Source organism: Phyllostomus hastatus, unplaced genomic scaffold (genome assembly GCF_019186645.2).
Source record: "Phyllostomus hastatus isolate PE091 unplaced genomic scaffold, TTU_PhHast_1.1 phas_scaffold_46, whole genome shotgun sequence".
In the NCBI taxonomy this organism is placed as follows: domain Eukaryota; kingdom Metazoa; phylum Chordata; class Mammalia; order Chiroptera; family Phyllostomidae; genus Phyllostomus; species Phyllostomus hastatus.
The window spans coordinates 6,508,647-6,534,704 of NW_025334032.1; the positions used below are offsets into that span (position 1 = coordinate 6,508,647).

The window sequence follows — 26,058 nt, forward strand, 5'->3', positions numbered from 1 at the left end:
GTCTCTTATATTGGTCAGATCCTCTCAGAACTAAACCCAGGCTAACTCTAAATATGCCTGTGGTTCAGACTGGGAGCATATTAGGACCCTCCTGATTTAGCAGGTCCCTAGATTAGGCCATATGGGGTGGCACTGCCACTGCAGAAGGGGATGCTAACTTCTGAGGCTCATATATTGCTGTGTCTTCCACCCTGTCCCAGTCTGCCATGCCATTCCTTCTATGGCACTGGATTATGGTTAGAGCCTTGGATAAAATGCAAGAATTTGGTTTAATAATGCAAGAATTTGGTTTAATAAATAATGGATAGAAATAACTGTAGGTGAGCCATCTGGGCTTTTCTAGAGCAAACTGAAGAATGCCCTTCAATAATGGTTCCATCGGTGCTTTAATGTGAAGTAGATGTTTCCAGGTAGGCCTATTGTAGGACACTGATGATCAGGCAGGACTGCCTCAGTGTTTTATAGATAGACATTTAAGTACACAATGCTTGACAAGTGTAAAACATGGCACAATGACAGGCCTAAGTCAAATACTCATCTCCAGCACTTACTTAGCAACTATGAGTCTTTGGGAAAGTTATGTAAACTCTGATCTTCTGTTCCTGTTATTTATTTTTACTTTTGTTTAGTTTTCATTTCATAATCATAAACTTACATCTGCAAACTGGCTACATTTGAAAGGGGTAGGGAAAACATGGAACCCAATGAACTGTAGCGAGAGATTATAGAACATTCCAAGCAAATGGGGGTGAAGGGGTGCCCTCCTGAGCTATAGAAGGAATGCTTTGGTGGTTAAGATAAAATATAAGTCAAATATTAGAGTTGTCCAGTCAGTAATGGTGATCTTCTTGCTGGTTTTGCCATTCCTGGACTGGTAGCTCTCCATGGCTGTCACACCATCCATGCCATCTTTCACCTAGCTGAAAACCACATATTTGCCATTCAGCCACTCAGTTTTGGCAGTGCAGATGAAAAACTGGGAACTGTTTGTGTTGGGTCCAGCATTTGGAATGGAGAAGGTGCCAGGACCTGTGTTCTTCAGGACGAAATTCTCATCATCAAATTTCTTCCTGTAGATGGACTTGCCACCTATGCCCTTGTGGTGTATGAAGTCACCACCCTGGCATATAAATCCTGGAATAATTCTTTGAAAGCAGGAAACTTTATAACCAAATCCTTTCTCCCCAGTGCTCAGAGCACAAAAGTATTCTGCTGTCATTGGAACTTTGTCTGCAGACAGCTCGAAGGAGATGTGGCCCCGCAGCAATGATGTTGAAGAACATGATGGGGTTGACCATGGCTGGGCACAGGAAAGTCTGAGGGTGGGTCTGCAAGGCCTGTTCCTGCTATTTAAAACAGTTCATCCTATCTCCCTAACAGCTAATCCCTATTGACGCTTACTGTGGGCCAGGCCTCAGCACCCAATGAATACTTAACCCCTTTTCCCCTTGATCCTGTCCCCTCCTAAGTTCTCTACCCCAACTATTTCTTTTAGCACCAACTATTTCTTTTAGCAAGAGCATATGTGTGGGGGGTGAAAGATGGCGGCTTTGCTCCAGGCAGTGTGATTCTCAGCTTCTGTGAAGAGGAGGGAAACTCGCGGATCAGTGGAGGAACAGAGCAAGTGGCCTAGGTTACGAAAACATTTTTGAGAACAGGACATCAAAAATTATACCGATCATTGAAAAACCAGATGCTGATCACAAAAAAGAGTAAGGGGAAGTTGTGAACACCAGGATACACGAAGGAGACTGCACCACTGAATCTCACAGGTATTCTACCACAGAAGTTCACACCATAATCACAGGGAACCAGAACAGATCAATTTAAGAAACAGAGGCTAACAAGAAGAATCCCACGAACAATGAGAAAACAAAGAAACAATCCCCAATTGAAGGGAAAGAAGGGAGCCTCAGAAAAAATGCTAAATGAAATAGAGGCAACTCAACTATCAGATATTGAGTTCAAAACAATGATTATCAGGAAGCTCAATGAACTCACAGTGAGCTACCAGAAACTACAGGGAAGCTACAATGAACTCACTGAAAACTATATCAACATGAAAAAGGAAATAGAAACTCTCAACAAGGGCCAAGAGGAAATGAAGAATGCCATTTCTGAACCGAGGAACACAGTAGAAGGAATGAAAAGCAGGATTGATGAAGCAGAAGATTGGATTAGCGAGCTAGAGGACAAAGTAGAAAACAACACCCAGAAAGAGCAAGAAAAGGAAAAGAGGCTCAGAAAGAATGAAGAGGGTTTAAAAGAAATGCAAGACAATATGAAACATAATAATATCCGTATAATAGGGATACCAGAAGGAGAAGAAGAAGAACAAGGGATAGAAAACCTATTTGAAAAAGTAATGAAGGAAAACTTCCCTAATTTGATGAGAGGAAAACGTCACACAAATCCAGGAAACACAGAGAGTCCTAATCAAGAGGAACCCAAAGAGGCCCACCTCAAGACACATCATAATTAAAATGGCAAAATTTCAAGAAACAGGAAGTAACATACAAGGGAGCCCCAATAAGGCTAACAGCTGACTTCTTAATGGAAACACTCCCAAGCCAGAAGACAATGGCAAGAAATACTCCAAGTAATGAGAACCAGAGGTGTGCAACCAAGGCTACTTTACCCAGCAAGGCTCTCAATCAAAATAGAAGGCCAAATAAGAAGCTTCCCAGACAAAAGAAGTCTAAAAGAATACACCTCCACCAAACCAGCTCTGCAAGAGATTCTAACGGGTCTGCTTTAAGGAAGGGAAGGAAAAGAGAGAGAGGAACACACGTACATAAAAGACAATGAATAAGTACCTATCAATAATAACCTTAAACGTAAATGGATTAAATGCTCCAATCAAAAGACGTAGAACAGCTGAATGGATAAGAAAAAATGACCCACACCTATGCTGCCTACAAGAGACCCACCTCAGGATAAAAGACCTGCACAGGCTGAAAGTGAAGGGCTGGAAACAAATCTTCCAAGCAAATGGACAGGAAAAAAAAGCCGGGGTAGCAATACTCAGACAAAATAGACTTCCAGAAAAGGGCCATAAAGAGAGACCAAGAAGGTCACTTCATAATACCCAAGGGAAGAATCCACCAAGAAGACATGAATATTGTAAATATATATGTACCCAACATAGGAGCACCCAAATACATAAAGAAAATCTTAGAGGACTTCAAGAAAGATATGGACACCAACACAATTATAGTGGGGGATTTTAACACCCCACTATCAAAAATGCACAGATCTTCCAAACAAAATATGAACAAAGATATTGTGGCATTGAACAATACCCTAGATGAAATGGACCTTACTGATATATACAGAGTCCTCCATCCCAAAGAAGCTAAATACACATTCTTTTCAAATGTACATGGAACATTTTCAAAGATAGACAACATGACAGGACACAAAAGAAGCCTCAACAATTTCAAGAAAATTGAAATCATACCAAGCATTTTCTCAGATCACAAGGGACTGAAGCTAGAAACCAACCCCAAGGAAAAAAACCCCAAAACACTCAAGATCATGGAGATTAAATAGCATTCTATTAAACAATGAATGGGTGAAGAATGATATTAGGGAAGAAATCAAAAGGTTTCTGGAAACAAATGAAAACGAACTCACAACAACCCAAACTTATGGGACACGGCCAAGGCAGTCCTGAGAGAGAAGTTCATAGTGATACAGGCCCACCTAAAAAAGTTAGAAACATTTCAAACAAACAACCTAACTCTATGTCTACAAGAACTTGAGGAACAACAACAAAGACAGCCCAGAGCAAGCAGAAGGAAGGAAATAACCAAGATCAGAGCAGAATTAAATGACATAGAGACTAAAAGCACAATCCTAAAGATCAATGAATCCAAGAGCTCGTTCTTTGAAAAGATAAACAAAATCGACAAGCCTTTAAGAAGACTCATAAAGAAAAAGAGAAAGACCCAAATAAACACAATCAGAAATGAAAGAGGAGAGATTACAACTGATGCCACAGAAACACAAAGGATTGTAAGAAATTACTACGATGAACTGTATGCCAAGAAATTTGAAAACCTAGGTGAAACAGACAAATTTCTAGAAAAATATAATCTTCCAAAACTCAATAAAAAAGAAGCAGAAAGCCTGAACAAACCAATAACAGCAAAAGAAATTGAAGCAGTAATCAAAAAACTCCCAACACACAAAAGCCCTGGATCAGATGGTTTCACAGAAGAATTCTACAAAGCATTTAAGGAAGAGCTAACCCCTATCCTTCAGACTATTCCAAAAAATCCAAAAAATTGGGAGACTCCCAAACTCTTTTTATGAGGCCAACATCATCCTAATTCCAAAACCAGATAAAGACACAACCAAGAAAGAAAACTTCAGGCCAATATCACTGATGAACATTGATGGTAAAATCCTCAACAAAATACTGGCAAACCACATCCAACAATACATTAAAAAGATCATACACCATGACCAAGTGGGATTCATCCCAGGGATGCAAGGATGGTACAATATTCACAAATCAGTAAATGTAATACATCACATAAACAAAAGCAAAGACAAAAACCACATGATCATATCAATAGATGCAGAAAAAGCATTTGATAAGGTACAGCACCCATTTATAATAAAAATACTCAGCAAAGTGGGAATTGAGGGAGCACTCCTCAAAATAATAAACACCACATATGAGAGACCTACAGCCAATATCATACTCAATGGGCAAAAATTAAAATTTTTTCCACTAAGATCAGGAACAAGACAAGGCTTTCTACTTTCACCACTTCTATTCAATATAGTACTGGAAGTTTTAGCCACAGCGATCAGACAAGAAAAAGAAATAAAAGGCATCCAAATCGGAAAGAAGGAAACAAAACTGTCACTGTTTGCAGATGACATGATAGTGTACATAGAAAATGCTATAGACTCCACCAAAAAACTGCTTGACCTAATAAATGAATTTGGCAAAACAGTGGGATACAAAGTCAATATCCAAAAATCAAAGGCATTTCTGTACACCAACAATGAAACAGCAGAAGCAGAAATCAAGGAAAAAATCCCATTTGAAATAGCAAAAAGAAAAATAAAATATGTAGGAATAAACCTAACCAAAGAGGTAAAAGACCTATATTTAGAAAACTACATAACACTCAGGAAAGAAATCAAGGAAGACACAAACAAATGGAAACATATCCCGTGTTCATGGATTGGAAGAATTAATATCATCAAAATGTCCATACTACCCAAAGTAATTTACACATTCAATGCAATTCCTATTAAAGTACCAATGGCTTATTTCACAGACATAGAACAAACACTTCAAAAATTTATATGGAATCATAAACAACTCCAAATAGCTGCTGCAATTTTGAGAAAGAAGAGTAAAGTAGGAGGGATCACAATACCTGACACTAATCTATACTACAAGGCCACTGTAATCAAAATAGCCTGGTACTGGCATAAAAACAGGCACATGGACCAATGGAACAGAATAGAGAGCCCAGAAATAAACCCAAGTCTCAATGGTCAATTAATATTTGACAAAGGAGGCAGCAACAAAAAATGGAGTAAAAATAGCCTCCTCAACAAATGGTGTTGGGATAACTGGACAGCTACTTATAAAAAAAATGAAATGCCAGCACCAACTTACACCATATACAAAAATAAATTCAAGGTGGATAAAAGACATAAATATAAAATGTGACACTATTAAAGTTATAGAGGAGAACGTAGGTAGGAAATCTCAGATATTTCACAAAGAAACTTTTTACTGACATGTCCCCTAGAGCAAGGGACATAAAGGAAAGAATAAACAAATGGGACCTCATCAAAATTAAAAGCTTCTGCACAGCTAAAGAAAACAGTATCAAAATTTAAAGAGAACCAACTGTATGGGGAAACATATTTGCCAATGATACCTCAGACAAGGGTTTAATCTCCAAAATATATAAAGAACTTACACGACTACCCTCTAAGAAGACAAGGAACCCAATTAAAAATGGGCAAAGGACTTGAACAGACACTTCTCCAAGGAGGACATATAGAAAATCCAAAGACACATGAAATGATGTTCAATATCGCTAGCTGTCAGAGAGATGCAAATTAAAACCACAATGAGATACCACTTCACACCAGTCAGAATGGCCATCATAAACAAAGCAACAAACAATAAGTGTTGGAGAGGTTGTGGAGAAAAGGGGTCCCCAGTGCATTGTTGGTGGGACTGCAGACTGGTACAACCACTATGGAAAGCAGTATGGAACTTCCTCAGAAAACTAAAAATGGATCTGCCTTTTGACCCAGCAACTCCACTGCTGGGACTTTATCCTAAGAACACCAGAACACCAATCCAAAAGAACCCATGCATCCCAATGTTCATAGCAGCACAATTTACAATAGCCAAGTGCTGGAAGCAACCTAAGTGCCCATCAGCAAATGAATGGATCAAAAAACTATGGTACATGTACACAATGGAATTCTATGCAGCAGAAAGAAAGAAGGGGCTCTTACCCTTTGTGACAGCATGGATGGAACTGAAAAGCATTATGCTAAGGGAAATAAGCCAGGCAGTGAAAGACAAATACCATACGATCTCACCTTTAACAGGAACCTAACCAACAAAACAAAAAAACAAGCAAAATATAACCAAAGACACTGAAATAGAGGACAGGCTGAGAGTGACCAGAGGGGAGAGAAGAGGGAATTTCAGGGGACAATGGGAAGGGTTTACAGGAACAAATTTAAAGGACACATGGACAAAAACTAGGGGGAGGGTGGCAATGGGAGGGAAGAGGGGAGGGTTGGGTGGGTGGGCTGGATTAGGAGTAAAAGGGAGAAAGCTGTACTTGAACAATGATTTTAGAAAAAGGCATATGTGCTAGATTATATTTTTCTTATGAAGCCCTTTAAAAATAAAGCAAAAAGGAATATTCTACATAATAAATGGGAGATGGAATCAAGCCATATCAAGTATTGGTTGTGATCTGAATGATTTTTCAAAGCCAAGAATACCTGGGAAGATGGTATTACATAGAAATGATCATGGTTAGGCCATGGAGTGTTAATTATGACTGCAGAAAATCAGTTGAGTAACTTTCTTCTTGCAGAAGATGACAGCTTATTTCCATAAAAAAAAGTGGCAATAAAAATTAAACTTCTTTTCTAGGAAGTAATAATGACCAAAATATAATTGTATACATTTTATCTGTAAAATGGTATCCTTCATATTAGTTTGAGAATAGTTACTTATATAATAAAAAAAGAAACTTAATATTCAGCATTTCTGGCTCCTTTCACAAGAAAAACACCATTACCTTTTTTATTGTTTTTTGAACACACACAGATACTTCAGAAAGAAACTTACCCCTGGGGGGACTGAGAAAAGGATGGGAGTTAAGCACTGAAACAAGCAATTAATTCCCATTAGAGGATTAAGTTCACTCAAGTTCTCATTGAGTCAGAAAAACAAACTGTGAATAAAATCATGTACAACCAAGAGGTTACTTGTCAAAGTTAATAAATTAGAGAATAGAAGGGCAAACTCGAATGCACAGAAGCTGAGCAGCCACATGAAGCACTAGTAAGGAAACTGGTGGGGTTCTGTATTCATGGGACAATATCCACCATTCTCAAGATGCTTTAGAAACATGGGAGGTAGGGTAGGTACAGTTTTTGCCATATGGTACTGTCCTCACTCTAATATATGTAGTCCACGAAAAGAAGTCTAAAAGCCTTTTCCACCCTGTTATGTCACCTTCTCTATGCACAATTTCCCTATAGTACCTTATCATTAAGACATGTGAGATATTAACATTCAATTTAGTGAATTTTACTTTTGGGGTTTTAGAATTGATTCTAAATAAATTCAAGCAATATCTCTATAAACAACTTTACCAACCTATAAGGTACTGAGTGGGAGACCACTGCTGTGACCAGGACTTGGGAATCAAAGGGCCCAAAAACCAAACCCTTCCCCACACCAGGCTGGTCTGGAATAATGTGGATATCCAGGGGTCAGCACAGAGGTGGAACAGGCTCAGATCTAAAATAAAGTTTCACTTCAGCAAAGCTGGCTAGTTTAACATTGTCAATATTTAAGAAAACAAAAACACTCATGAAAATATCCATCTGGCCTGGCACTGCTTGAAATGCCTCTGTCACTTATTCAGCAGTTTTCTTTCTTGAAACACAGTCCATCTACAGTTTCATATTTCAGCAATTAAGCAGAAATCAAAAATCATCACGAGTGCTTTGCACAGTTGTTAGATTTTTCCTGCTCAATATTTTTTCTTAGCCACCTGGTGGTAAGAGTGTAAAAGGCAGAATTTAATTTAAGTGTTTATTATGCTAGTTTACAAATTAGAAATACACATATGCCTGGACCACATTTAGAAACATACATACCTGGTGAACCAAACAAAAAAAGGGCTAGTATTTAACTCTTCTTAAATCAGTCTGCAAGAGGATTTAAATGGACACCAGCTTCTACCATCAAAACATCCTTCAAAAAATATTCATCCTGTATGCATTAAAATTTAATGATATGAAGAATGGTTAGTAAAAGCTATGTGTCATCACTTCACACTGTTTTCTCCAAGCAATAAAACGTCAAGGTACTAGTAATGATTACTGCCTGTTGTCAAGTCAAGACTGTGTTAGAGAAGACAGATATAATGGCTGGATTTGAGTTGCATAAAATTAAGGCCTCTGAGGAGCCTGCTCTGCCACTCACCACTGGCTGGAGAATGAACTGTTTCAGAACCAGAAATGCCTGTCCCAAAGAACAGCCAGGGAAGCTCCCTCTTATCTGTCTTTCCATTTGCTATATAAATTAGCTTTCATCATTCAGTGTCTTATGTCAAAGTCAGCTCCAGCAGAATCATGGCTCCACCAAATTTATGAAGAGCATCTGTCAAAATGAGAAGTAGTTTCACAACTGTTGCCCTAGTCCCCACTTGGCCACAAGTGGCAACAGTGGGCAGGGGCCTTTAGCAGATGTAGATGTTAGTAAATGAGGTCAAATCTTTAAAAAAGCATATAGGATGTTGTCTGCGACTGCTCTAAAGAGAATTTTTCTTATTTTACAGAAACCTTCTCACATCTCAGTCAACTACCATTTCTCTCCCTTCCTACTGAATGTAACATTATTTTCCCTTGAGAAAATGCCTGGGTATCTGATATAGTTACACATTAATTCTTCAGAAGTTTCTTAAAACTGTAGGAAACAGGTGAAAAAACAAAATGCCTTGAACTTTAAACTAGAGCGCAGCTTGCATGCATGAAGTGCTTTAAGGTCATGTCACTCTCCCCTTAGAGTGGCTGGAGGGCGATGGGCCAGGGAGGGCTCAGCTGCATCCTGTGGGTGCTTTGATGCTTTCACTCTCTTGCTTGCTAGTTTCTTTATAGCAATGACAAGGGCTTCCTGCCCAGGCAACCCTACTGAATACCCTGGAAAGTTTATGGCAAAACACCTTTCTTATATTAACCAAACAGCTTGGGTGAAATGGCGGTACCTTTGAAATAAAGACGTTGGGGTCTCCACTCCCAGTCACTCCCTCAAACTCTGGACCTTCATGGGACCCCGAGAACACACCAGCGTTTCATGGTCTCTGGTACACACTAAGGCCTCTGAATGCTCCTTCAGCGACCATTCTGTGGGTTTTTATTCTTTAGCAATGACAAAAACTTTTAAAAAGAAAAAATTTTAATGCCATACCACTTTAATAACTATTGTGTTGCCATTTTAAAAACACAGTGACAGACAAGGGAGATGACCGTCTCCCAGGCGGACTCTTAAAAGTCTGGAAAGGAGCAGCAGGAAAATCCCCAAACACTGAGTCAGGGAAAGGGTTTTATGGAAATGGAGGTTAGTGAATTGGCTGGGCCTGCCACGGACACTGCCTGAAATACCAGGCACAGCTGGGAGTGGAGGTGCTACCAGCCCCCACAGTTCCCAGCAGGAGGCACAGAAAGCCTAGGAAAGGCCTGGAACCGCCAGCCAGAGTAGAGTGCAGTGGAGACATGGGGTTTGACAGCAGGTCTAAGACACAAAGAGAAGGTGCCAGGAGTTATCACCTCAAAGTGCCTACCTGCCCTGTGGGCATGGCTTCAGAAACAAGGGCTTTACCTGTGGGCCCACCTGTGGCTCAAAGGGGAAAATAAAAATAATGCTGGCCACCACAACTGAGAGCATTTACTGTGTGCCTGACCCTTGCTAAATGCTTCACTTATATTTTCAAGTTAATACAACTCAGATTTCACTCCCTAGCTTCTCCCCATTTTACAGGTGGGGAAAATAAGAGATAAAGTGACTTTCCACAGGTTCCCCAATTAAAGACAACAGAGCAGATGGGTCTGCCTTCACACACTTTCTTCCTGCCCTACAAAGGCTCTCCCCTCAGTCCTGTGAAGAGGGTGCTCCTCTCATTCCCTCCCACCTGAAGGTGCAGAACAGGACCAGCTTTCAGCCACCAGAGGGCCCCTGGTAGCTGGCTTGGGCCACTGCCCCACACCAGATTCCATATGTATCTTCACCTAGAAGGTACCCACAGGCACTTACTGAGCACCAAACAAATACCAGTGCAGTCAGTCTGGGGAATCAACACTCAAAAGCAGCCACTATCCTGGAATTCTTAATAATTTTATCTCAACTTGCGTAAGCAAAGCCTGATGAAACACCAGAGCATCTTTTAGAGAGCAGGGGTGGTCCAGGCAGCCCCACAGGCAGACACCACTCTCAGTGCACTACAAGCACGGAACCCTGGTAGACCCATGACGGATGGGATTCAGTGAGACTAGAAGTGAGGGCAAGGTGACATGTTACATGTATGACTTTGCCAGCCAGTAAAGGCTACACTTTCCATTCCAAGCAAAACTTGCTTTGAACACTGGAAAAGGCAATAGAATTCTACGAAATACTAACAACCAAGGAGCTCTATCCTAATCTTCCTTACATGGGGTATTTCCCTGTACCAGACAACCACACACAATGAAGATGGTGACACAGAGGACAAGAGTGACTCAGAACCCCAGAATTTCTCTACCTCTCAGTCTTTGCTCCATCATCAGGAACTGATGGTGGGCAATGTTGGTAGAATGCACACATGTCAAGAACTGAAATAAATACAGTTGAGATAGTTTTAAGCAGAGTTTCTAGTACTGGTAAGAATAAAATACATATGCATGCACAAGTTCTGAAATATTATCATTTCTGTGATTTCACATGTATTAAAAAATACTCCTATATTTGTATTTAAATTAAAATGGACATTATACAATATAAAGATGAATGATAAACTGAATGCTAAGAATTTAATATAATAGTAATAAAACTATAAATAAAATAATACTGATGAAGTAATAACTAAAACACCATGACAAATCAAAAGAGAAAGACCAAAGAAAGGAAAAAAACTTCATATTTTAGTGTCTTATAACTGTACTCTTTCTGCTTTCTGAACAAGGGACCCTGTATTTCTCTCTAAACTGTTTTTCAAACCAAGAGCTGAAAGGCAGGGATCAAACCTTTTCTTCCTTTCACATCTTCCATATCAGCCAGCACAGTTGAGTGCATGCATTAGGCATTTAATCAATACCTGCTACACTAAAGCAAGTGGTTATTCTCTCTCAGTCCAAATTCCTGAAGAAACCCTGCAGGTCTTCAGTCTTTTTGTAATTTCTCAATTTCTCCTTGTCACAAAAAAACCCACAAGTTCAAATACTGCTCCAGGTATAAATGTACAGGAATTGAATTCATTCCTGTGGCTCTGCCACCATTTCCTTCAGATGTCCAGTCCCAGAGGCAAAGTCCAGGGAGAGCAAAGTGCTCTGGAGCCCGAGACTGACCTGGGGCCAGTTACTCCCTGCCCTGCCCCCAGCCTCCTTAGAGCAGGGACAGTGGTATATACCCATATCGCCTTATAGAGCTAAAAGGCCATCTAGAATCTGCAAAACTAATCTCTAGAGACAGCAGTTAGATCAATGGGGGCAGGAGTGTGGAGGGGACACATTCTAGGAAGATGGCAATGTTCCTGTCTTTTGTCAAAATCACCAACCTGTGCACTTAATGTGTCAGTTTTCTTGCATGTAAATTATACCTCAAAGAAAGTGAACCTAAAAAAAGATTCAGTGAGATCATGGAGGGAGGCAATTTGCAGGCCATTAGGTCTGGAATTATTCTTACCAGTTTATATTCTTATCTGAGCTCAACATACTTCACAGTCCCTAATCAATAGGAAAAAAACAACAAACCACCCCACATATCTTTTATTTAGGATTTTCACAAGCATTCAAGTATTCCCAAAGTATCTCTGAAGCAGATTTGTAGTAGCCTTCCTTAAACTCCATCACTTTCTGGAACCCAACATGCAAGACAAGGCAGAGTGGCCTGTAATGGCCACCTGGGGTCCTAGAAGGGAAGCAGCGAACAGTCCAGTCCCAGTGTGCTGGAGGGTGCAGTGCCTCTTGAGGAACAGGGGCGGGAACTGGGATGAAGATTCAGGCCTCACGAGCTGTCGTTACCTATCCAGGGCCTGTCTGGACTGCCTGCTGACCAAGCCGAGGTATCCACAGTTGGCTACTAAGAAATGTAGCAAATGATTTGCCTTTTAGAATATTTTTGCAAGCCTGCTAGGGGAGAGCACAGCTTTCAACTTGCTTCCTGGCAGTTGCTCAAAATATATTTTTTCTGCCAGGAGCAAGCCCCCCAAAGGAAGAAGAGCCAAGAATCTGCATCCTATCAGAAACTGCAGTCCATTCTGATGGGCATAGGAAGGGACACTGGGTCTGGTTGAAGGCAGGTAACTCTCACTTTACCCTGTATGCCCCCAATAGGTAATTTTTCTTTTCTTCTTAGTGACAACTCAGGCAGTAAGTAGTGGAGGGAAATGTAATGACTATCCATCAGTATATTATTTAAAAGGTTTTGTTTTCAGAAACATTTTAAGGCTACATTAACTTAAAATGGCTTTTATTTGAATATTTTGCTTACTTACGTGAGAACTGAGGAGTTTGGGAACGAACACAACTTAAAAATTTAAGTTGGAAACAACACAGAAGAATAACTACAAAATATCACACAAAGGCATTCCGTTCTAGGGGATTTGCTAGCAAAATACTCAAGAAAGAAGAGAACATATACCTGTTTAAGCAACTCTTACATGACCATTTTAGAAGTTAGGCCTACTCAAAAGAGATAAATAAAATTGTTGCAAATACAGGTGAAGCCCCTAGCTAGGCCTAGGTCTAGGCCCCCGTATACCTAATGTAATATTTCATAACTTTGGAGGAACAAGTTTCCCAGAAGGAGCACAGGACAGAAAGCTGAAGGGTCAGATGTCAAAGCCAAGCCACTGCCGACCTTGGGCTGCCTTGCCCGGGCAAAGGGGGGCAAAGGCACAGCAGGTTGAAGGAGATGAATGTATGCTGGGCTTTCCTTGCTTGGTCTCAGGATCCACAGGAGAGCCAGCCAGAGCCCCCACTCACCCCGCTGTAACATGGCATAGAATGTGTTAGTCAGTGAGAAGACTGTAAAGTGAGTGCCAAATACAACTGCTAGATATCCTAGAACACCACCTATACTACAGAAGGAACCCTGAGCATTCCCCCAAAACCAGCAGCACAGGTGGCCCCTAATCCAGCTCCCCTGCTGCCCACAGCCCAGCAGCATGACATCATCCAAACTTCATTTCCAGTGGGCTCTTCAATTTAGGGCTAAATTCTTTTGGTAGCAGTAACAGAATTTCTTTTGCCAAGAATATTATTAAAAAGCAGTTTAAAATTTCCAAAAAGATGTTGCCTACCTGAAGATAGTCAGGTAGGCAGGAGTAATGCAAACCTGGAAAAGTTAATTGCCTCCATTAGTGCAAAAAAAGAATCACCCCAACACATACACACACATCTACACATACACACACCCATTTTAAAGCATTTTTTTACAGATTTTATTTACTTATTTTTAAAGAGGGAAGGGAGGGGGAAGAGAGAGAGAGAGAGAGAGAGAGAGAGAGAGAGAGAGAGAGAGAGAGAGAGAGAGAGAAACATCAGTGTGCGGTTGCTGGGGGTTTTGGCCTGCAACCCAGGGATGTGCCCTGACTGGGAATCGAACCTGGGACACTTTGGTTCCCAGCCCGCACTCAATCCACTGAGCTACGCCAGCCAGGACTTAAAGCATTTTTTTAAAAAAAGACTTTAAAAAATAAAAACAGAACTCAAAATCAAGCTTGATTGTTTTATTTTATTAATTACCTGTCTCCACAGTATGAAAATCCTTTCAGTGCTTTTCTAATTATCCCCAAACAAAACTCAATAAAAATAACAGAGACAAGTAAAAACTGAGTAACAAGTAAGAAGGGGAGTAGGAGAGGAAATCAAGGGCATGTTACTGAACATGCTCTAAAACACTACTTTAAAGTGAATCCATTTACTCACATTCCTATGAGTGCTAAACACAGCTGGTCACTTTATTGACTGTGTCAGGAGTCTCTGAGTCCAAAACTTCTAGGAAAAATATGATGTGTTCCAGTGACAGGGGCTTCAGGGGAACTAATGGATGCATCAAATTAATTAAATCCAACCCTTTTATACACTATATTCCTCACTTCCCCTCCTCTCCTCCCAAAATCCCACTTTAAAGTTACAGCTGGGAGCAGCTGACAGAAAACCAGGGCCTTGGAGGCCAAGCACACCAATCTTCCTCAGAGTTTTCTCTAGTGTTTGGGGCTGGATCCCAGGACCCTAAATATTACTAAAAAATCTCAGAGTGGTCTGTACTTGGCTCTCAAAAAGCACTTAAAATCCAACACACAGTCTAGTCCTGGAAGAGCAAAATCCCTGTTAAAATATAAAAATCCCTTATTACTGCTTGGTAATTATCAGAGAATAGATGCTGCTGCATTCAGTTTAAATACTTTTTCAAACTTATTTCAAAAACAACAGAACACTAGCTTTGTTTTTCAGTATGGAACTTTCCTTTTTAAGTTTACTGTGTTCTTTCATGATAAAGAGCTGGTATTAACAGTTTGTTAATATCTCAGGAATTCCCCCTAAAGAGGGAAAAAGCAATTCTTCACAAACCCCAGAGGGCCATGCTTTTGCAAACCACCCAAAATTTAAAGGTTAACCAAAGTCCTACTTGGAGCCCCTTAAAAGTGCAGCTCTTGCCCTGGCTGGTGTAGCTCAGTGGATTGAACACAGACTGCGAACCAAAGTGTCACAGGTTCGATTCCTAATCAGGGCACATGCCTGGGTTGCGGGCCAGGTCCCCAGTGGGGGCCATATCAGAGGCAACCACACATTGATGTTTCTATCTCTTTCTCCCTCCCTTTCCCTCTTTAAAAATAAATAAATGGAATCTTAAAAAAAAATGGGACAACTAGCATAATCAATAAAATATATATTTTTTTAAATTGCAACTCTTTATTGGTCCTTCTAATGTCCCCACCAAGAACCAGGACCCGAGGATCTGCTGTCCAGCATGAACCGGATGCAGAGGCTGAAGGGGAAGGAGGAGGAAGGCGGGCTCAATAAACCAGGCCCTATTCTGACTGGTGTGGCTCAGTGGGTTGGGCTTGTACTGCAAACAGCTGCAGGTTAATTCCATCCAGTCCCCAGTTAGGGGGCATGCGAGAGGCAACTGATTGATGTTTCTGTGGCACATCGATGTTTTCTTCCTTCCTTTCTCCCTCCCTTCCCCTCTCTCAAAAAATAAATACATAAAATCTTTAAAAATATATAAATAAATAAACTGGGTCCTCTCCACCCCCAGAGCCTTTCTAGAGGGGAGAGAACTCTATCAGCGACCCAAACAAGTTGATCCTTCAAAACTCATACAGACTCTTGGCACTGTTTTTTTAAAGTAATTTTATTGTATTTTATAAAGACTTTATTTATTTTATTTTTTGGGGCGGGGGAGAAAGGGAGAGAAACATCAATGTGTGATTGCCTCTCGCATGCTCCCTACTGGGGACTTGGCCCGCAACACAAGCATGTACCCTAGACTGGGAATCAAACCAGCGACCCTTTGATTTGCAGGCCAGCACTCAACCAGGGACTGGCACTGTTTTAATATAACAATGACTTTAATTATTTTTGAATTAAGGAATTTATCTCTATTGTCATCTTGGAATAAAAACAGTTCTCCAGGTAGCTGGTTTCTGTCTCATGAATGGAAAAGACCAGTGTAGTCCAGGTGGGCTACATCTCCTCCCAAGAAGGAAAGGAGGGTCTTCTAGAACCTGTGTTTCCTAGTGTGTGAGAGAACAAGCACTGAAGCCACCCTGCATTTCCCCAGTTGTCTGGCCTGTTCTCCAGCCAGGCTTGCAGGGCCCATCCCTACGCTCCTCCATAGCAGGAATAGCTGCGAATGCTTCCCAGCCCTACCCAGATCTCTTGGGAAGAAAGAGAGCGAGCCAGGGGGAAATTGGCTTGAGCCCAGTTTGTTAATTTCATCTATTTCCCGAGAGAGGAAGAAAAGTCATTGTTTGGGGCCTGATACATTCTCTCCCATCCTTCAGCAGTCCTGCAAGGCAGGTGTTATTGTCCCATTTCACACATGGGAAACCAATGCTCAGAGGAGTTATTTAATTAAAACAGCATAGCTATTAAATGAAATGGCTCAGTCCAAAATCCACATACCTTCCCCCAACATACACTGTGGTCAACCAGAAGAAAAACACAAGGTTTTGGTGGTAGAAGATACTGAAGCTCTCCCTGGTTTTCATAGCCAATAACCATGGCACCATGTGAAAGTACTGTTGCTATTCTCTACCTGTCACACCTGTAGGAGGGGCTATGCTTTAAGCTCATGTCCCTCCCATGCTCCCCCAGGGTATGAGAGTGAAGGCAGATTTTCCAGGGCTGCAAAAGGTGCCAAGTGATAATACAGTCATTCTCAGATTGAAGAACCTCCAATGAGAGAAGAGTTAAATGATACCAACTGGAAGCAAAAGGGCATTTTACAGGAGAATTTTTTTTTTTAAAGTGATGGTGATTTCCCCTGGTTTAAGAGACCTGAGATTATAATAGCCCTGGGTAATGTGCAGACCTTGTTTGGATTCTGATTTGAACTTATTGACAGTAAAATGACATTTCTGAGACAATCAGGAAAATCTTGTAGGTATATCTAGGTAAACAATGACACCAGGAAAATCAAGGTTAAATTTTGGAGTATGGATAATGGCATTATGATTCTATGAGAAAATACCCTTATTTTTGAGAGATAAGTATGGAAGTATCTAGGGTTCATGAAATATTATAATGTCTGATATTTTAAAATACTTCAGTAAATCAAAAGATTAATGAGGCATGTGTGGCAAAATCTTGGTAATTTATGAATCTGGGTGATAGATAGATGGAATGGTTGAAATATAGTCACTGCTTTTATAGATCTTCCCACTCCCACCAAAAAAAGAGAAAGAAAAATATTAACAATATAAGAAGTCAAAGAGGGAACATCACTATATATATCACAGATGTTTAGAACGAATAACAAGGGATGCAGAAATTTTATACCAATAAATCTTAGAACTTAGATAAAATGAAAAATTTCTTAAAATGCACAAACTACTGAAGTTCACTATAGAAAAAAATAGTAACCTAAATAGCTGTACATCTATTTATGAACTTTTATTCATAGTTAAAAGCCTTGCATAGAGGTTGACGGTTTTGTTAGTGAATTCTACCAAACATTTATGGGAGAAATAATACACTTACTAAATAAAATTTTTCATACAAAGGAGGAAGGAACTCCTTTTATGAGGTCAATATTATCTGATAATAAAACCAAATAGAGGCATTTGTAGAAAATAAAACTGCTGGCTAATATCTCTTATGAACATACATGCAAAAGTCTTACACAAATATCAGCAAATCAAATCCAGCAATAAATAAAAAAAGATAATATATCATTACCATGGAATGTTTCATCCCAGCAATGTAAAGTTAGTTTAATATTTGAAAATCAACCAATGAACCTTCATATAAGCAGGTTAAAACAGAAAAACATTATGATGATCTACATGGATGTAGAGCAAGTATTTGACAAAATTCAACAAAATCATGATCAAAATTCTCATCTAACTAGGAATAAAAGAGAATTTCCTCAATTTGATAAAGGGCATCTATGAAATACATATGGCTAATATCCTTTTTAAAATTAAATTTATTGGGGTGACACTAGTTAACAAAACTATTAGCATATATACATGTATGTGTGTGTACATATGTTTCAAGTGTACAATTCTATAATGCATCATCTGTATATTGTATTGTGTGTACACCACTCCAAGTCCTATCTTCCATCACCATATACTTGAACCTCTTTACCAGGCTAACATCCTTCTAAATGGTGAATAATCAAATATTTTTCCGTTGAAAACTAATCAGGGTTGTCCACTCTCCCACATCTACTTGATGTTGGAAACTGGAGTTTAGCCAAAGTAGTAAAGGAAAGAGAATAAAGGAATATACTTCAGGAAGAAATAAAACTATCTTTGTAGTTGACATGATTATATAGTAAAGCCTAAAGAATCAACAGGAAAACTACTGAAACTACTAAGTGAATTTAGTAAGGCCTTAGTACATAAGGTCAACACAAGGGGGATTCCCTAAAAGACCAGATTATCTTCTGGAGGATGGGCCCCTTGTAGTACAGGCTCCCCCTGCTAGGTGGGTGTTGTAGGAACCCATCTGGATCAGTTCACCAGCTGGAATTGTTGTGAGAGGCTGTGTTAGGCTTCAGTGAATTTTTCTGAAGACTCTTTGAACATGTTAGCCCGTTTCATGATGGGTGATTTATGAGCATACCTGCCCACATTGCAGAGTGTTCAGCAGTTTCTGACCAAAAAGGGCATGACCCCTATGCACCACCCTCCTTATTCACCTGATCTCACCTTGAAGGACTTTTTGTTTCCCTGGATGAAATGTTTCCCTCAATGGGAAACATTTTGCCCATGTGGTAGAGGTGAAATAAAAAATGACAGAAACACTAAGAGGCATCAAAATTGATGAGTTCAAAAAACTGTCTCGAGCAGTGGAAAAACATCTTGATAGGTATATTGCACCAAATGGAGAGTACTTTGAAGGAGACTGATATTTAAAAATGTAAGAATAAATGCACAACTTTTTATAAATAAAATTTGGGGGGTCCCCCCTCATATCTAAAAATCAATTATAGTCTTACATACTAGCAGAGAAAAACTGGGTCTTGAAATTTAAATAAAAAGTACCATTTAAAATAACACCAAATCTGAAATATGGACATATTTAACAAAATATGTACAACTGTACACTGAAAATTCAAAATACTGTTGAGAGAAAACAAATATATAATAATGGAGAGATATAGCATGTTTTAATGAATCATAACTCAATATTGTAGAAATGACAATTATCCCCAATTGAACTATAGATTCGAGATAATCTTAATGAAAATCACAGCAGGTTCTATTGTTTTTTTTCTTTTTGAAACTCATGAGTTGATTCTAAAATTTATATAAAAGTTAAAAAAAATAAGAATAGCCAAAACAATACTGAAAAGCTGAATAAAGCTTATATTTCAATACTTACTACAGAGCTGTAATAAAAAGACAGTGTGGAATTAGAGAAATGACAGACATCAAGATTGATGAAAAATTGAATGATGCCAGCATTATGGTGTCATAAGACATCCCTCAATTGTGTTCCCTTATCCCAACAACAAAAATTGGGCATCCATTCACAAAATGCCTCTGTGGGGGTTGTGGGATTCAATACCATATGCCAAGGGACCCAGGAGTTGGGGGAACACACAACCTGTGCATCAGGTTAATAGGCAGGCAGACCTCTGGCCTTGGTAGGGCCTGTGAGACCAGCAAGACCCTGTGAATTGACTCCAGCCTCTCTTGGCAGCGATCAAGGAGCACCTGGAGAATCCCGACTTGAAATCCAGATTTCCAGAGGAAAAGTTGCACAATTTGGACACACTGGATCAAATAAGAGGAACAGCTTGACTTTGCCAATATCACCCCTTCTCTAAGGTGGAATGAGAAAGGGAGAGAGGGAGAGAGAGTACCTGGCTTCCCCAGCTGTGCAAGACAGTACTAAAGAAGACTCATTTCTCTCTTACAGTATCTAGAGAATTAAATTTGGGTCTCCATGATTGAGGGAAGGGAGCAAATTGGGAAAGCAGAAGATAAGATTCATGGAAAGCATTACATGGATACAATTCCTGCAGACTACACTGTGGACTCCACCAGGAAGCCAGGCAAAAAGTTGTTGGGGAAGCCTCACCAGAAGACCCCTCAAATCCCTCAAATGGCCTGCAGGCACCCCCAGCACCCCATAACACCGCCTTCTAGAAATCAAAGGAGAAGCTATCAACAGCCTGCCTGGTGCACTGTAAGATCAAGAGAAAATATAATGAGCTTTAAGAATTTTGTCACAAAAGGAAGTGAAGCATGGAGCAGGTATATTCATATAAGATGAGAAAGCTTCAGAATCTAGCAGGACTGATGGAAGGTATTTCTCTCCAGAAGGCAGTTGTTAAAGTTTGGAGGAAGTAACTGCTACTTTGAATGTGAAAGGAGCAATGCAAACCTCCAAGAATCATGAAAAATCAAGGAAATATGACACAACCAAAGGATCACGGTAATCTCCCAATAATCAAACCCAAACACACAGAAATCTAATATTCACCCAGTAAAGAATTAAAAATAGCATTTTGAGGAGACTTAATGAATTACAAGAAAACACAGAAAGGCAATTCTTTTAAATCAGGAAAACAATCACAAAAATTGAGAAATTTAACCAAGTGACAAAAATCATAAAAAAAGAACCAAATTCTGGAGCTGAAGAATTCAATGATTAAAGTTGGGGGTGGGGGGTGGGGGCAGGGTATGCAATGGAGGGCAACAATAGCAGAATAAATCAACACAGAAAAAAGAACCTATGAGTTAGAAGATCAGAACTTTGGAATAACCCAGTCAGAAAAGGAGAAAAAAAGAATGGAAAGGAGTGAAGAAAGCCTACATGAATTATGAGACACAATCAAAAGAACCAATACATGAAGCAGGCAGGAAACTTGAAGAAATAATGGCTGAGTGACTTCCTGGGAAGAAATTTGAACACCCAAGTTCATGAAGCTAATAGATCACCCTATTATTTTAATCCCCAAGATAATTCCCAAGACACATTATAATAAAACTGTCAAAAATCAAAGACAAAGAGAGAATCCTAAAAGCAAGAGAAAAGAAGGTTGTAATCTGTACAGGAATGCCCATTAGGCTATCCATGGATTTCTCAGCAGAAATTTATAGGTCAGGAGAGAGTGGGATAATAGCCAAAGTGCTGAAAGGAAAAAAAATTGCCAATAAGGAATACTTTATCCAGAAAAGTTATCCTTCAGAAAAGAAAGAAAAATAAAAACTTTCCCAAAAGTTGAGAGCCTTCAATACCACCAGACCTTATATGAAATGCTAAAGGTTCATCAAACTAAAAAGTCCAGAAGGAAGCGGGGGCATGTGCTCCGAGAACTCTGCAGTGGAAAATGGTATAAAAATGGATTTATATACAAGACATCCTGATCTTAGGAGCTGAACTGTGACTCCTTAAAAATTCATGTTAAAGCCTAGAGGCCAGCACCTCAGAACATGACTATATTTGGACAGGGTCTTTAAAAAGGTCATTAAATTAAAATGAAGGCTTTAGGGTAAGGCTTAATCCAGTTAGACCAGTGTCAGAGGAAATCTGGACACACAGAGACACAGAAGAAAGGGCATGTGAGGACTCAGAGAGAAGGCAGCCGTCTGCAAGCCAAGGGGAGAAGCCTCAGGAGAAACTAAACCTGCTGACACCTTCATCAGGATTTATAGTCTCCAGAACTGCGAGAAGAAAAAAACAACTTCTGTTGTTTGAGCCCTGCAGTCTGTGGTACCTTGTTATGGCAGCCCTAGAAAACTAATATGATACAACTAATATAATATAATTTATGATAAACATGATGAACCTGGAAAGCATCCCAATGAAAGAAGTTGGACACAAAAGCTCACATTTGATTCCATTGATATGAAATACCCAGAACAGGTACATCCATAGAAATGGAAAATGGACTGACAGTTGCCAGGGGCTGAGAGGAGTAAGGATTGGGGAGTGACTGCTTAATGTGTCCAGAGTTTCCCTTTGGGATGATGAAATGTTCCAGGACTGGATGGTGGTGGTGACTATGCAACGTTATAACAGGGTTAAATGTTACTGAAATCTTCACTTTAAAAAATGGTCAACTTTATGTTATACAAATGTTACCTCAATAAAAAACTCTAAATTAAAAAAATCTTTAAAAAGACACAGATAAAATATACTATTAGATTATGCTGTATTGAGTGACCAAGTGAAGGTATTTGCAGTGTCATGAAAAAACAAGAAAGGCACAGATGAATTCTGCTTGCATGTAATTTGGAGCCTGAACTGACCCTTAAGGGAAGGGGGAATAAAGGTCATTCTGGAGAGAAGAGGGAATAGAGTAGGAGGGATTTTCACCCATTCCAGGCTAGAACTGGGTGAAAGCCAGGGCACACAGGTGGGAAGGTGCCTGGAACTGGAGTGGATGGGGGATCCAGAACAGGGCCTACCAGGGTGAGGATGGATAGTTGGGAAGCTGGGGCCAGCAGGGTAGAGCGCCAGCAGCTGGGGCTTCCCAAACCCAGCTGGGCTCCCAAAACATGGGAGAAATTTGAACATGTTTGTTTATTCCTGAGTCTCCCTTTCCCTAGGGAGATTAATTTAGTAAGTCTAAATTTAGGGAACAGAAACCTGGACTTAAAATACATTTTAAAAAGCTCTCCAGGTGATACTGGTGATTAACCTTTTGGGAAAACATTGATTTTCCAGTGAGTGCTTCCCATTTAGTGAAGAGTCTTTCAGTTTTCTTTTCCAGCTTAATTGAGGTATAACTGACAAAAACTGCACATATTTAAGGTGCACAATGTGATGATCTGGTGTATGTATACATTGTGAAATATTTACCACAATCAAATAAACACATCCATCACCTCACCTACCTCCCTTTTGTGTGAATGTTTGTGTGGTGAGAATGCTTAAGATGTACTCTCAGCAAATTTTAAGAATACAGTATTATTACCTGTAGTCACCATCTGTACATTAGATTCCCAGAATGTATTTGTCCTGTAACTGGAGTCTGGTGCCCTTGACCAGCATCTCCCATTTCTCCCACCCCTTGGCCGTACTATTCTTCCTTTGCTTCTATGACTTCAACTTTCTTAGATTACACATATAAGTGATATTATACAGTATAGTAAGTACTCATTTAACAGCATGGACAAGTTCTTGAAAACTGTGATTTTAAGCAAAATGAGATGTCATGAAATCAATTTTACTATAGGCTAATTGATATAAACAAGAGTTAAGTTCCTATGACATATTAATAGTCACAAAAACCTCATCAAACTTCTAAAGAAAGACTCAAAACACTTCTCTAATATTAAAAACATTGAAGTAAGTGTGAGCTATTCATCATTTAACAAAGATGAATAAAAAAAGTAAGTGAATTCTTTTCCAACCACTTATTCCAGTTTAGGATCACGGGTAGACGGAGCCTATCCCTGCAGCTCAGAGCACAAGGTGGACACCCACCCTGGACAGGACACCCTTCTCATTGCAAGACACATTCACACAAACATCCACACTCTCTCACACTGGGAAAATGTAGACAGGCCAGTTCACCTCAAGTGCCCATCTTTGGGATGCGGGAGGGAACCAGAGTACCTGGAAAAAATGCACAGCAAAAAAAATACTTAGAGAAACAAGAAACATGAAACTCCAAACAGACGGTGGCCCTGGTTGGGAATCAGTTTTTTTTCTCATCATCATTAAAATGAACTGACATTATCTGAGGTCCCGCTCTATTTGTCTTTCTGTGTCTTGCTTATTTCAGTTAGCATAACATCCTCCAGGTTTCTTCATTTGTTGCAAATGGATTTCCTTTATTTAAAAATCCTAACCTGATTATGTTTATTGATTTTAGAGAGAGAAGAAGGGGAGGGAGAGGGAAGAAGAGGGAGAGAGAGAGAGGAAAGGGGGGGAGGGGGAAGAGAGAGAGAGAGAGAGAGAGTGAGAGAGAGAGAGAGGGAGGGAGAAACATAGATGTGAGAGAGAAACGTTGACCAGTTGCCTCCCATACACACACTGCCTAGGGATCGAACCCGCAATCTAGGTATGTGCCCTTACCAGGAATCAAACACACAACCTTTTGGTGTACAGGACAATGCCCAACCAATTGAACCACATGGGAGGGCAGGATTTCTTTCTTTTTATGGCTGAAAAATATTTATATATATTCCAATTGTTATATCTATGTCCATTATGTTCTGTATAATATACAATGATCATCACCTGTGAAATATTATATATGAAGAAAAAGTATTACATATAAATATATAAATATACATAAAATATAATGTTTTATACATATATATTTTCTCTATTCATCTGTTGACTGGCACTTAAGTTGTTCTACATCTTGCCTATTGTCAATAAGGTCTTTCAGTTCTACATTGATGCTACTGAAAAATTACTAATTTTGAGATTAAAGAAGATTCATTATGCTCTATATACTGTAAAAACAGGGAAGGCATGCAAATTCAGGTTCACAAGATTTTCCAGAAAATATTTTTGCTTAATCTTCATCTATATGTGAAGTTCAATTAATCAGAAAAGCAAATTTTCCAAATATTAAAGATTTAATGTGTACAAACCTGTATCGTTAAAAAATGCTTCAAGTATCTCAGTTACACAAAAAATAAAAATGAAATACCTAAATAAAAAGATGATACCCTCCCCAAAAATCTTAGGATAACTAAAGTTGGCCCTTTCCAAATTTTGTACATATTCACCCTTTAAATTTCCCAATTATTTTATTTAACTATGTGACTGTTCCCTCAACAATATCGCTGAACACAAATTTTCTAAGAGCATTCTATTTTTTACTCTCTTATGATTCAAGGTTGGCCTAAGTATAAATATTAAGCAACAAGAATAATCATTTTAAATGTGGAATAAATTACATGTTTTACTTTCAACAGCTGGTGTCACCAGCATAACACTGTATAGGGCTATAGATTCTCTGTGCTGGGTGAGCCCCAGCCCAGGTCTGCTGGGTCTTCACGGGGAGATACACTGAGAGGCCCAGGTCACACTTTCCAGAAGCATAATTCAACTACATCCCCAGGCGGTTGCTGTTCTCAGGAATCGCACAGGTTTAAAAGATGGTTTTTATGTAGGTTTTACATTTTGAACATAATGATGCTGAAGAGACTGAAGTGAAATAAATATCAAATATTTTTTCTTTACATATACTATTTCACAAATGATGACCTGTTTACCTCCAGGGTAGTACTTATAAGATAAAACTGAAAAAAAAATTGCAGCCCCAATATTTCACAACTTGAGAAGCTGTTTTAAAACAAAATATCTGCCTTTTAGCTCTCAGTTGTTTTCAGGCAGCAAAGGGTTCCTGCAAACCCTTCTTTGCAGAAGCTGGCTACTAGCCATGGGAGTCCATGAACCGGTTTGCTTAACAATAAGTAGTAAGAAAGCAGTGGTGATTTTTCAACAGTAGGGGGATGAAAATTACAGCATAGGGAATATAGTGAATAATATTGTGATACTATGTATGGTGCCAGACGGGTACTGGAAATATCAGGTGGAACACTGAGTAAACAGTATGATTGTCTAACCACTATACCATACACCTGAAACCAATACAAAATAATACTAAAAGTAAATTGTAATTGAAAAAGAAAAAGAAGATGCTGGAGATGGAATTCACAGTGGCTAGGTGCACATGTGTAACCTAGGAGGCAATCAAACCACTTGGTGCTCTTCACCTTCTCTCTTCCCACTCTGACCACATCTGGGAAGGTTTTTACATTGGCAAAGAGGCCTCTTCCTTCTTCCACCCATAATTACATCTTGGATGACCATCTCCCAAATGGTCTTACTGCCTCTAGGGTTGCCCTCATCCAGCCTGCCTGCAGACATGTGTAGGACGGTGCCCATCCCCACTGTTGCAGC

General features: G+C 39.5%; 1 protein-coding gene across 7 annotated transcripts in view; it reads right to left on the minus strand.

The window, feature by feature from the left end:
* GGACT (gamma-glutamylamine cyclotransferase) overlaps positions 1-26,058 on the minus strand; it is a 55,711-nt gene that overhangs the window by 16,613 nt on the left and 13,040 nt on the right. The window contains exon 3 of one of the 7 annotated variants that reach the window (XM_045821768.1): positions 8,401-8,515. The exons of the other annotated variants lie outside the window; for them this stretch is intronic. The gene's annotated coding sequence lies outside the window, so the exon portion shown is untranslated. The remainder of the gene's footprint in view (positions 1-8,400; positions 8,516-26,058) is intronic. 7 annotated transcript variants of the gene reach the window in all.